This window comes from Triturus cristatus, chromosome 2_2 (assembly GCF_964204655.1).
Source record: "Triturus cristatus chromosome 2_2, aTriCri1.1, whole genome shotgun sequence".
Classification (NCBI taxonomy): domain Eukaryota; kingdom Metazoa; phylum Chordata; class Amphibia; order Caudata; family Salamandridae; genus Triturus; species Triturus cristatus.
The window spans coordinates 1095656854-1095671725 of NC_140582.1; the positions used below are offsets into that span (position 1 = coordinate 1095656854).

General features: G+C 41.2%; 1 long non-coding RNA gene across 1 annotated transcript in view; it reads left to right on the forward strand.

The window, feature by feature from the left end:
- Positions 1-14872, forward strand: part of LOC146863209 (uncharacterized) — a 396751-nt gene that overhangs the window by 194293 nt on the left and 187586 nt on the right. The window contains exon 3 of the long non-coding RNA XR_014978570.1: positions 5299-5396. This is a non-coding gene — a long non-coding RNA (uncharacterized LOC146863209). The remainder of the gene's footprint in view (positions 1-5298; positions 5397-14872) is intronic.

Genomic DNA, 14872 nt, shown 5'->3' on the forward strand with positions numbered 1-14872 from the left:
GATGAATTAACTGAAATTGACTAACTGAGATGATTGAGAGAGAGAGACTGAGACTATTTGACTGACCGACTAATACAGGCTGAAAAACAGATTGAGACTGAAGCTGACTGGGTGGCTGATTTGACATAGTGAAACTGACTGAAACTGACTGCTGGTTACCAACTCTCTCTTCTACAAAAAGTGAAACTATTTCTTCCGGAAAGTGACTTCATGACAGCTGTTCCAGGCCTTATATTCTTGCGTCTGGATGGTGATAACACCTTGCTCCATGCCCCCCTCACACTCCACATTAGCCTCCCTTAAGAACATCCTACACTCAAGCATTTCTAATCCAGGGTCAAAAGTAATGTGATAACATCACACCCATCCTCATGGTGTATGAATGGCTCACCTTGCTGGCATGCAGCATCCACAAAACCAGCTGCATTATTTACATAGACACCAGGAAAGACATGGCTTGGCAGTTCGAACTGGACTGTTCCCATGACGCACAGGGTCAAGACTGATTTGCATATAGCTGTGTGTGAAATGGGGTGGCCAAGTGAGCGAAAGAACGATGATGGCTTCCTCCCAGATCTGTGACTGCGGGTGAGTGTCTGAAAAGTTTCAGCGCTCAGTCCATAATCTCCTTGTGTTTGCTTTGTTCGCCCTAAGTTGGCAGGGTATGCCCAGACGCAGGTCCCTTGCTCACTTTGCCACTGGATTCAAGCTAGCCTGGCTGATGAGGGGTGTTACCATGAAACCGGTCCCAGGATGCTTGTTTCCAGTCCAGGGAAGACATGGCTTGGCAGTTCGGGTCCTAACGGGATTGAAGGTCTGATGGCACCCGGAGTGAGTGGGGCAGCAGGCACCAACAAAGGTAAGGCTCACTGGGGCTTCTGTCCACAGCCACACAGTTGCAGTACAAACAGCATCACTGGATCATCAAGGTAAGTGGGGAGAGGGGCAGTGGAGGTATGTGCACTAGGGCAGAGTTCCCACACCATCTTCATGGAGTGGGTTGTGGCGCTCATGGGTTGGCCTAGAGGACAGTGCAGTGATAGGAAATTATGGCTTGTATTGGCTGATGGATCATTAAAGGAGTAGCTTAATCATTTTAGAGAGGAAAAGGACCAACTTTGGGAAGAACAGCTGCAGTAGAAGTGGTCGGTGGCTTGAAATGGTTGGTGAGCGAGATATCTGACCCATGAATTTACTGCAAGCCTGAGCACATAGCTGCACTCTGTCTTTGGGTTTGGATGTGGGGGCCAGTTTAAAGATGAGGGGCATGCTGTTGGTATAGTCAGGGGCACCTAGATCTTCATGCAGGGATACAAGTGGGTTTCTGTGAGGCTGCTTCCACCATGAAGCTCCTGCTGCATTTGGGTCTACTGTACCTGTATGAGAAAGTGGATAAGAAGTATTAACAGCCCCCCTTCCTAAAGAGACCATACACGGGCGGTGTGCCCCAGTGTCCCATCAGAGCCCCCTCTCTTCCTAAAGGGACTATACACAGGGCCAGTGTGCCTCAGTGTCCCCTCGGAGCCCCCTCTCTTCCTAAAGAGACAATACAAAGAGCAATGTCCTCCAATGTCTCCTCGGAGCCCTCTCCTAATCCTAAGGAGACCATATACAGGGGCAGTGTGCACCATTGGCCCCTCAGAGCCCTCTCCTCTTCCTAAAGAGGCTATTCTCGGTGGCATTGCGTCCCAGTGTCCCCCTCAGAGGAGCCTCCCCTCCTAAAGAGACCATACATAGGGGTAGTGTGCTTCAGTGTGCCCTCGAAGCCCTCTCCTATTCCTAAAGAGACCATATACATCTACATGAAGTCCTTACTGGTACTGATCAATCAATTTCACCTCACATGCAAAAACTATGCAGATGACACTCAAATACTCCTTCAACTGGAATGTCCCAAAGACATTGGAAACACGCCAATTTTCAATTGTCTTAGAGACTTGGATCAATTGATGACTTGGAGCCATCTCAAATTGAATGCTTCCAAAATGGGCGATTGGAAACATTCTGATCCGCTTGCGGCCATGCCTGATGAACTGGGATCATGGCCTAAAGTATCGAAGGAAGTAACAAACTTCGGAATGACCATGGACTCCAAGCTATCGATGAATGCCAAGTGGACAAACTAGCAAGCTCAAGCTTTGTTACTATAAAAACTCTGCGACTAATCTTTTCCCATTTGGGATTTCCACACAAAGTCCAAGCTACCATCTCCCTTGTTCTGTCCAAACTCAATTACACCAATAGCCTCTAGCACGGATCGCCTTAAGCGTCTATGAAAAGACTACAATTAGGCCTGGGCGGTAAATTCCGTTCCGCTCGCGGAATTTGCGGAATTTGGGTAATTTCGCGTTCCGCGGAGAACGCGAAATTGCCCAAAAATCTGCTTTCCTCGACTTCGCGAAATTTTTTGCTTGTTCGCGTTCTCAAAATGTGTGTCCGCGAGATATTTCACCCTGAGCACGCAAACAGCGATCGCGAACAGGAAAAAAGGATCGCGAACAAGCGATTCCGCGTGTTCGCGGAATTTCTGCGTGTTCGCGGAGATTTTTTACCGTTTCGCGGAGATTTGCGTAACGCGATTTCGCAAATTCCGCCCACCCCTAACTACAATGGATTCAAAACTCTGCTGCTTTCAGACTACTCTTGTATATCAAACCGCGAGACCACATCTCCCCTGCTTTGAAAAAAGCCCTGCATTGGTTACCGGTTGCCAGATATCCAAGTTCAAGCTGCTTTGCATCACCCCCAAAGCGATACATGGAATGGGACCGCTCTCCATCAGGAAGAAAATCACCAGACACACTCAACATAGGAACCTCCGCTCTAGAGTGGCCCCTCGCCTCAAAATCCCAAGATACAAGAAAAAAACCTTGGGTGTCACATCCTTCTCTGTTCAGGCAGCCAAAATATGGAACTCTTTACCCCCAACATAAGACCCACCGACAACGACCTTATCTTCAGAAAACTACTCAAGAATTGGCTCTTCCCCACATAAGCACCATACGCGAACAGAAATATACAGCATATCCCTCTGTATATAAGCATTTATTTGTACTATAGGTATGTACCTATATATGTGTATTGCTTTGTATAAACATGTAGAATAATTATGTTAAAAAAAAAGATTTTTAAGTACAACACTTGAAAACCAGAGTTGATCGAATGTATCTTTAATCTACATATACTTACTTCCTTTATGCATTTACATACCTTCCATTTACTTGGATCTATATATTTAGTACTTTTCTCCCCCCAAAAAACATATTTAATGTACTACCCTATTTCTCACCCTATACCTCTATCAATCTTTAATCTACATTTACTTACTTCCTTTATGCATCTATCTACTTTCCATGTACTTATGGATCTATATATTTATTACTTTCTTCTAATTCAGCATATCCAATGCAATACCCTATTTCTCACCCTATGCCTCTCTCAATATATCTTCTACCTCAACTCTCTGACTCATCTCAAACCTCTTACTACTACTCTTTCCAATGCACTACCCTCACCCCATACCTCTATCATTATATCCTCTACATCCACTCTCTCCTTCATCCCAAACCCCATACCACTACTATGATCCCTAAAATAGCCCTTTCTAGACTCTCCCCTACTCTACCCCTCCTTGCACCATCTGACTCCTCTTTTACTATACAGATCCCCCAAAACAAGCCTTTCTAAACTCTTTTCTCTGACTCTTCGCCTCCACATCCCGTTAACTCATCCCAAGCCTCCTACTACTGCTTTGACCTCCCCCCCAAAAAAGAAAAAAGTCTAAAGCCTTCACTCTTTTATCACTCCACTATCCTTTTCAATAAAAACAACAGACTAACATGACCACTTCTCAAATTTCATATTTCACTATACTAATTCACCACTAATCCTTATGGGTTTCCGGTGTAGCGAGCTACTCGCCAAAAAAGTGCTTCAACACCCCATCAGGGGTAACAAGCGCTATATAAATGCACACCTTTTTCCCTCTTCTATCCCACTGCTATCCTTCTCAATCTATCACCCACTACCATTCTTTTTCATCAATGCCCCAACATTCTCCAAGGAAAGCAAAAATTTGAATACGCACCTCTGTAAAGAAAACGACTTCATGATGCAGTATCAATCCAGCAACGCGACACCTCTCCTATTAATCGCTGTCTGCGTGCTTGACTTTGTAAACCAGTTTGAGGGAACCACGAAGTTAATTTAACCCCGACTGTTTTCATTAATGTTCCCAGTGTTGGGCATCCTCCTTCTATAATGAAAGGAACTGTAATTTTAAGGGTTTGCCCCCTTTTGTGAATTAAGATTGGTGTATCAAAATTTGTTTTGTTTCACATGTAGCAACGTCAAATGTATATACATGTTGTTGTCTGTATTTGTATTGTATATTTATTTTTGAATGAATAAGTGTTTGTCTCATATCAGACTATTTGTAAAGCAAAGGAAATTATTTTACAAAATGAGATATTAAAAGGTTAAATAAATAACCAGATAAAATTGAATTGGTTTGCTTGAATTGTAGAGCAGCTAAATTAACGAGTAGCCTGGTCCCTATTTGTGTACCACTTTCTAAAAGTAGCATTTTCAAACACGCAATTTAAAAACCAACTTCATCAAAAGATGTACTTTAAAATTGTGAGTTCAGACACCCCAAACTCCAAATCTCTATCAGCTCCCAATGGGAAATGAAGCTGAAAAGATATATCAAGGCAATCCCCAAGTTAACCTAAAGGAGAGATAGTCTTTGTAGTAGTGAAAAAGGAAACTAGCAGGATTTCACTATTAGAACATGTAAAAAAAAACAGTATATCTCCCACCTTTTAAATACACTGCACCCTGCCCATGGGGCTACCTTAGGCCTATCTCAGAGTTAATTTTATTTTAATCTTTTCATTTATTGACTTCATTCCACGCCTGATTTTAAAATGGCCACTGATCTTTGTCTAACACTTCTTATTATTTTCCTGTGTATTTATTTACTGAAATATGTTTTTTTTGCCTACAAATTGCCAATCAATTGCACACTTCGTTTTTTTTTCAGCTTTTGATTATTTGTTTATGTGCTTGTTAGCGCTCGTCAGCCTGTTGCCTGATCTAAAAATGGTGTCCAAAAATGCCTGCATTATATTCTCCACATGTGTTATGCCTGACTTTAATATGGCGCCCAAAGCTGTTCACATCATATTCCATAGATGCACGCAATCTGCAGTTGCCCCTCTTAGCGACATTCGATAGCCAGTCACCGCTTGCTTCGTTTTCTTTCAGCTGCAGATGTAGTTGCTTTTCTCTTCACAGAAACAGCGGGACCACTGGGCAAACTGATTCAGCGAACTTCACGCAGCACTGACCTCGATGATCATTAACACACGATTTCCTTCGTTATCTGTCTCACAGTAAGTCTGCAGCTTGTGATCTTCCCTTCGTTGCCATTATAATGAGCTCGGGAAACATATATGCTTCTATATGTCAATGAGTTTATTCGAGCTCACACGCTCAGCTACATTCTTATTTCAGTCCTAGCCTTAACTGCCCTGTGTTCTCTTGAAAGTTCCTTTTCCTTCTATCCTAGAACTTTCTCCCCTATACTATTCCATGTAACATCACACCACATCATCACAACTTACATACAGGAAAAGGGAATGTTTAGGCCTGGCAAGTGGGTGCACTTGCCAGGTCCAAATAGCAGTTTAAAACACACCAACACTGCAGTGGCAGGCCTGAGACATGTTTGCAGGTTTACTCATGTGGGTGGCACAGTCACTGCTGCAGGCCCACTAGTAGCATTTGTTTTTCGGGCCCTGGGCCGACCTGGGGCACTTTACTAGGGACTTACCAGTTAGTCAAATATGCCAATCATGGATAAACCAATCATCAATACAATTCAGACAAAGAACACATGCACTTTAGCACTGGTTCGCAGTGGTAAAGTGCCAGAGACCTAAAACCAGCACAAACAGGTCAGAAAAAATAAGAGGAAGAAGGTAAAAAGTTTGAGGTTAACCCTGCAAAAAGAGCCATGTCCAACACATGTGCTGCCGGAGATTCACTCGCTGAGACTGATTGACTTACTGATATCGACTGATTGACTTAATGATATAGACGGGCTGACTTACTGTCATCGACTGATTGACATACTGATAACGACTGATTGAGTGATTGACTGAGTGAAATAGACAGACTTTGACTCAGTGACTGACTGAGACTTTCTAACTAACATGGAGGGACTGGCTAGGTTACTGGGTCTGACGGACCCTGACTAGAGTAACTGATTTGACTAAGAGACTGAGTCTGACTGAGCTGATAGGCTAGCTGATTGAGACTGACTGACTAAGGCTAATTAGTAAGACTGACTAATGCTGACTAAGGCAGACTGACTGAAATTGCCTGGCTGATAGAGACTTGCTAAAACTGAGCGACTGAGGCCGACTGAGTGACTGACTAAAAAACCAAAACTGGCTGACATACTAACTTAGGCTGGCTTAGTGGAAATGGGGCTGACTAGGAGAGACAGATTAAGACGAATTTACTGAGACTGACTGAGACTTACTGAGAATAAGTGATTCACATACTGATTGAGACAGACTGACTATGATTTCTCTACTGAGAACGATTGACTCACTCAAGGACGTAGGGACACATGCATCAAGCCTTTTTCCTTTCGCAAACGGGCCGATTCACAGAATCGGCCCGTTCGCAAATGGAAAAAGGCCTTTTCAGATGCATGTACCTTTTGTCATTCGCAATTTAGGTAATCACACTTTTTAGCAATTACCTAAATTGCAAATGCATTTAGGGAACCGCAATTTGCGAATCCCTATTTGCCGATGCATGTCGCCTTTCCTAAATGCGAACTGTGCATTTAGGGAACACTAATTACCATCAACTTCAAGTTGATGGAAATTTGTGCATGCTTTGAAAAATGCTTTTTTCAAAGTGCCATGTAGCGCACACATGTGCACACTTACCCTTTTTTTGGGGGTGCTTCAGAGGGGCCTTAGGACCCCGGGCTCCCTTGGATTTGCATTCGCAATTTGTGATTACCAATTTAGTAATCGCAATTTGTGAATGCATTACCATTCATTTCTAAGGGCCTGCAGGCCCATAGGAATGAATGGAGTCACGTTAGCTAATAGCGATTTGCAATTTCCGAATCGCTATTAGCTTATGTTAAGGAATCGCAAATTTCATTGCGATTTCTACATGCATTGGCATTTGCAATTACCAAATTACGATTCCTTAAAAATTGCTATTCGGTAATCGCAACTGAGGAGTTTGATGCATGTGCCCCAAGGGGCCTTATTTACAATTGGGCAGTCGGCCCATTGTTCCGCCAGGATGAGGGTGTAAATTCCTCCATCGCCCTGGCGGGGGTCCCGCTCGCCAGATTTATAAATGACCGCCAAGCTGGCAGTCATTGATAAAGCACTGACAGGAACTGCCATCAAAGCAGTTTCTGTCAATGCTTTACACTGTTTGGTGGACGGCGTCGTCAACATGACGGAGCCTTGCAATAAACAGTTTTATTTTTATTTTCAAAAAGAAAATTCCAAAACAGGATTTTCTTTTTGAAAATTAAAAAGATAATGCCCCCATACCGGCATGGACATCGGGCTCGGCATAACTCCTTTGCTGTTGTAATGGAGTTCCCTCTCCACCAACATATAAATCATGCCCAAAGTCCGAATGATGGACTCAAAGTGATTGACAGACTGACTAAGACTGACTGACTGACACTAACTCAAGGAGAGAGACTGAGACTACTTGTTAGAGGTGGACGATGAACTTTATTATGGAAACTAGTTGGTATTAACTGTCAATCATGAGAGGACTTTTTAAATTAAGGTCAGTGGGCCAGATAATGAGATCAGGGTGTTGCCTTTTCTGTGGGCTGGGAGAGACTTGAGTTGGGGAGAGATAATGTAATGTAAAACTTTTGTTTAGTTTAGAAGATATTGTTTTTTTAATTCTTGAAAATACAAAAAGAGTAGGATTTGACTCTGCCCCAAGATTTATTTCACTCTCAACTCATGCTATGACTCTTTGGTGCATCAATACATCTGCTATGGAATGCATGTATTGTAATGCATGGGGGACTATTTTGTAACTTGAAAGTACACTGAATCATGATACTTTCAATGATGTATCTCAAACACATGTTTTATACACATGGCTATTCTATTTCATTTTTGTTTTTTATTGCACCTCATCTTTTAATGTTTTACTCTGCACTTGGGTGCATATTTCCCTGTGTGTCATCCCCATTGTTCTTTCTCCTTTGTATCTGCCCTATTGACTTTCAATGTATGTTTATTTACCATTGTTTTTCTCTGCATGAAATTTCCTACTACTTCCTCCATCTATCTTTTATTCATTGCTCTTCCTACTCTGGTTTCACATAAAAAGCTTTGTCAAAGCCAGTAGTCTGGCTTTAGTGAGCAAACACATACAAGTACAGATATGCTCAAACAATGTTTCCAGGTTCTTTCCATCTCAAGTCCGGAACTACTGGCTTTGTCTATGCTTGTTTCCAAATGTGCCCTAGATAGGTACAGCCAATTACATGAATATTATTTGAATAGTGGGATAGCGTGGATATGACGAGCGCTTTAAAATGATAAAGGAAGGAGGATTCATGTCCTGGTTGTCAGTAGATCATATGAAAACTGAGAGCATTCTTATCATAAGTTTTCTGACAGCTACTGAGAGAAGATCAAAGTAGGAGAATTATGTTAAGTCTATATGCACTGGAAGTAGGGATGCTGCAGCATCCCAACATAAACATGCTGGTGAATGAGCAATAAAGATGCCATTAAAGTTTGTTTTTATCTCGTCACATTTGCTGTGGGTTCAAAGACAAGGGTCAAATATTAGCAACACAGAAAAGAGGGTAGAGGCTGTTAGAATCCGCACCCAGCAAATGACCAGTGTATAGAGTCTACAGAATAGTGCAAAGAACCAAGGAGTACTCCCCTCTATACTCCTTATTTAGGAACAGGTCCTACATTAACATTTAATGCACAAAGGTTCAGCACTATAGGATATATGTATCATGTCAAAATTCACAATGACTTTGCACATAAATAAATCATCCAAACTATGTGATTCTTGAAGTAGTTCTTCTTTATTTTTCTTTAAAACTTTTTCGTTATTTTCCAGAGATCAAGAGATCCCAGCCATAGCCAACGCGTTTCGTCTCATAACGAGACTTCTTCAGGGCTATTAAAAATACAATACAAATAAAGTATTTAAAAAAAATAATTTTAAACTATTTTGTGTTTCAACATACAAAGACAAATACAATACATTAAACTAAGAAAACACATATATTTTATAACAAGAGGGTCTATATCATAAAAATGGTTTGTTCTTTATTTATTCCAATATGGTGATTATATATATACATATATGTCTTAGGTATCTACATATTTGGAAACAAATTTAATATGAAAAGACTATATCCTAATGAGCACTTTTTCTTGTAAATCACAAATGGCATTAAAACATCATCTAATTATTGGCAAAGAACAAAAAAATATAGTGAACATCATACCTTCACAGTAAAACAGAACGTAGTTTCATGTATTATTTTTACAGTTCAGGTTTTTGAGAATTCCAACGTTCAAAACTTCTATGCGGTGTACAGTTTCTAAAATAACAAATATATATAATGTGAAAAGATCTATTATGTTTTTATATATACATAAAGAACTCAAACTTCACTCCTGTCTATGTCCATTATTGGATAACTTCAACAATTTCCATTTTGAGTTTAATATCACATCCAATTCTTATAACAAGCACTGATCAAGGAAATCATTTATTCACAGTAATTTTTACATGATCTTATTTTTAATCACGATCTCTATAAGAAAAAGCAGATAACCCAAGAGACCCATTCAATGAGTACTACTTCCATATTTCATAATGGCAATAGTATCCCCTAGTATCACCATTTAATCGCCCAGTCTAATGTTGTTTTTTTGTTCCAAAGCTATTATCCAAAATTCCCAAAGACATGACAATTACAAGAGTCTTAGATATCTTCTAACTAGTAGTATATTTAGTCATAGATGACTTTTATATACAATAATCTATGACGCGTGTAGAGCTCATTATGTTAGAAGCATGTCAAAGTATCCAAGATGATTTATAATGCACAGTAATCCATGACTAAATGCATACTAAAGACTATATTTCTATATAAGGTTGAGTTTTGCTGTAAACATACTTTTCTCTTTTACAAGGACACTCAGAACAATGCAAACAACTGAATATGGTTGTGCAAAATGTATATTCCAGCCATAAGCGGGTACATATTAAAACCGCAATCAATACATCGCAGTGTAGCTTAATCACTCTACATGATGGAATAGTAATCCACAAATCATGCAGTCTAGTAGTAGTTATAATACACACGTATAACGCAGTGAAGTACAATCAATGTTGGATTTGTAGCCCAAACAAACGGAGCAAACATCATTCTATGGGAATACTGGACAGTCACGGCGGCCATCTTAGACGTACCACGACTCATTGTCTATAATACTCATTAATAAGAACCTAGGCGCTTCTACGAATTTAAGGCATATTATATCATAAGCTTTATAACTCCATCTATTTGACATCATTTATATTATTTAAGAATTTCAAATCTTGATCCCAATGATCCAATTCTAAAAAGACCCAAAACTAAGTAAGCATTGTTTAGCGTGAAACATATATTTTCTACCGCATTGTCAATTCACTCACCCGCAGTGGCATGGTAACCCGTAACGTGTCTGCTACTTGTGTTTCAGATTGAAACCGCACATCCGTAAACGGGTTTATTTAAACTCCCCGCCCAGAAGTAAAAAAATATAATATCGGATGTGTCGAATTAAGATCACCAAGGCAACGCCAAGGCTACACCAACGTGGCGGCAATCTTTAAGACATAAACATATGTAAGCAAATATGTTGTAGTTGAGAATATGTATCTAATTATATATATAACGAGGTCGTCAGAGAAAGAACCAACATTTTGTAGATGGAAAAATCTATATTCTTGTTGCTAATATGTCAAAGAGTGACTATATTTATATCGCATATAAATGCGAGATTCCACGTGTCTGGGAACAAGTTATTTAAACCGCATCCACGATCATATAAAACGGCAGCCATCTTTAAATACATAGATACAAAATATCACATATCTAGAGGCAAGTTGTCTTTCCTAAAGAAGCATCCATAAATGAAAAGTGGCAGCTATATTTAAATTTCGAAATTACGTATATAAGAATATTGTATTATCACAATGTATTTCGTATTATTTGGTGTAATAGATATAATTTCTAACTCATTGTCATTTAACTCACCAGTGCGGCATAATAGCTCTTAAAAAGATATATTTCAAGAAACAAGTCAAAAGTCAAATGTAGGCAAAAAACTCCAGGACAACGCCCAGAGTTACACAAAAGTGGCGGCCATCTTAGTAATGTAAAAAATACATAAATGAATATGTTTTCTCCAATAATATATACCTCCCTAAACACAGCACGGTCTTCATAGAATAACACAACACTCATTATGTATAGACAATGTGGTCTTACAATTAATATATCAGGAGCAACTGAAATAATAGCGCATAATCATGCGAAATATTGCATGTTTAATAACAGATGTTTATACAGCAAAAAATATGTAGACATGACACCCATCTCTGAACGTTAAAATACGTATGTAGATGTATTATATTGTCACATTAGATGTCTCATTGTACAGGAAACATTATATGGTACTGAGTAGGCCTGGGCAAAAATTTCGTTCCGTTCGCGGAAATTGCGATAATTTGACATTTTTGCGTTCCGCGGAGAGCGCGAAAATGTCAAAAATTCCGGTTTCCGCAGCTTGGCGATAATTTGTTTCTTGCTCGCGCTGTAAAATGATACATTCTCGCGTGCGCGCGATCGCCTTACCTGAATCCCTGCGTTCGCCGACAAGTTTTCTTGATCCGGTCGCGTTCTCCATGAGATGTTGTATTGTTTTTAGCCATTTGCGCTGTCTCGCGACAGTTCGCGCCCGCAGTGACGTCATGCGTCGCGCGATCACGTCTTTCTTCTCGCGATCATGCACCGCGAGAACAACTCAAAACAAGGTGGCCGCGCCCGCAAGCAACCACATGGGTAAGTTGGCGACCCGCAACCATGCAGAAAATCTCGCGAACATGCCGGAAAAAAACTTCCGCATCTTTGCGATATTTCTGCTTGTTTGCGATAATTTTAAACATTCTCGCGATAATTTGCGAAGGTTAATTCCGCAAATTCCGCCCACCCCTAGTACTGAGCTGTATCAATGAGTATATTTTTTTATATCTCTCTCTTATAGTGTATATCACATTTCGTTCACTAGGAACAACATAGCATGATATGACACTCACATATGTTCATGACTCAGACACAATAAATAGAAACCTCATGAGCGTACAGTCTAAACAGAAATAGAAGTTTCCAGCATTAAGCAAGAGAGATATTTAATTATCATATAGAAAATGATGTAGCTCATCATTAACATTAAGCCCAAACTTTACAGTTCTGAGACGGCATATCCATGATGCCTCTCGTTGCCTGAGAATTAACTCCCTATCGCCCCATTACCTATACCACATGACTTTCCGAATGGGCAGCGGACGCGCGCAGCGGGCGCCGCCGGCGCGCCGAAAGCGCGCCAAAGGCAAGCCCGTCTGCGCCCGTCCGCGCCTCGACCGGGCCCAGGGCCACCCCCTATACTCAAACCTGGTCAGGCCTTGAAAGCATAAGCTACACAAGCCGGGAGTTGCTCTCGCTCAGGCCCAAACCCTGCTGCCGCACATTAATCTTAATGAGCGAAGCCAAGCAATGCCCACGATGCCAACTCACCTTTGAATTTTCGCACATCAGAAGGCTAACTCCTCTCCAGAACGGTCCCATCAAACCAACTTGTCAAACCGTTAAGGCTGGACTAATTAACGTACGTTCCTTAGTCAAGCATAACACAGAAACGGCTAATCTAATAGAATCCCAAAAATTAGACATGATCTTTATTACTGAAACCTGGGCTGATGACGCCTCCGACATAGACTTATCACTAGCCATCCCAGAGGGATACTCTATCACTAGGTCCGATAGGAAGGGAAAGAGGGGTGGAGGTCTGGCCATTATCTCTAGAAACTAACTAAGGACAAAGGGCTCAGACCAGGGCAGCAACCCAGACTGCGAAACCTCTTCTTTCAGATGAACATTACAAAAATCTACACATTTAAGGGCCTTTTGATTTATAGGCCACCTAGGGCAAGAACACCACTGATACAACTGCTTAGTTCATTTCTGGAATCCAGTATGAAAGGCCCCGACTTTTCCGTTCTGGGAGATTTCAACCTACATCTTGAAAAAAGCTCTGATACAATCAAAGCTACACTGTGCGATGCGTTGGCCAACTTAGCTATGGTCCAGATCGTCAATCAGAGCACCCACGCAGCTGGGCATACTCGTGGCGGGATTTTTACTTCTAATCCCGACATTAAACTCCTAGACATCTTACCGGTTCCCTGGTCGGACCATAAGGCCATAATTTTCACTATCAATACGAAAGAAACCCGAAATACAGCTGTCATTCCTCCCAGTAGTGTATCTTATTCCGACTGGGCCAAACTAGACTCCATTAAACTAAATGCGCAGTTCACTCTCACCATCCCTGCATTAGTACCTGACAGTAACATCGCCACACATCAAATCTCAAACTGGTTAAAGGCAGCTATTAATGAACTAGTACCTTTAAAAAGGTTACTTCTAGGAGAAAAACCCCCTCTCAACCTTGGTTCTCGGACGCCCTAAAATCACAAAAGCAATTTTGCAGAAGGGCAGAGAGAAGATGGAGGACCAATTATGATCCTCTGCTAAAAGGCGAATATAAAACCTCCTTGGCCTCCTACAAAAAACTAATATTAGAAGAAAAAAGCAAATTCTTTGTCCGAAAAATTAACGAGGCAAAGAATTCCAGTAAAGAACTCTTCGCTACTGTGAAAAAACTGTCAAAAATTGATAGCGACCAACAGGCAGCAATAAGCTCTGAATTTAGTAACACACTGGGCCAATTTTTCGTAGATAAAGTGACCACAGTTTACGAATCTTTCAAACTATCTGATAAGGTCACCTCCACACAGCTACACTCAATTTCCAAAGACGTTCCACAACTATTAGAAAATAGCACCTGCTTCCGTTTTGTACCACCATCAGTGGAACAAATTCTCCAAACAGTCAAGATAACTAAGTTAGGGAGTCTAACGGACCCTTGCCCTCCCAAGGTTATGTATCTTTTTCCTGAGCTTGTGAGTGAGCAACTAGGCAGTCTATTCTCTCACATAATAAATTCCTGCCAATTCCCTGATCTTTGGAAAATCACCTCTGGACTGCCACTCCTGAAAAAACCAAATCTGGACCCACAGATCCCAGCGAACTACAGACCTATTGCAAGAATTCCTTTCGCCGCAAAGGTTCTTGAGAAATTACTGAATGTTCCTCTCTGACACCCATGCCCTAGACCACTCGCAATTTGGCTTCCGAGAGGGTCATGGGACTGAAACAGCATTAATCACGGCAGTTGAGGAACTTAGGAACATCTTAGACGCCGGAGGGAAGGCCGCCTTGATTCTATTAGATCTCTCGGCGGCCTTCGACACGGTAAACCATGACACTCTTCTTACCCGTCTAGCCGAAGCCGGAGTGCACTCGGCAGCTCGATCATTGCTTGCCTCCTATTTGTCTAACAAAACGTTTACAGTACAGCTGGGAGAAGTAAAATCACAATCTTTCAGCTCTCCATGTGGTGTACCTCAGGGGTCATCTCTGAGCCCCACT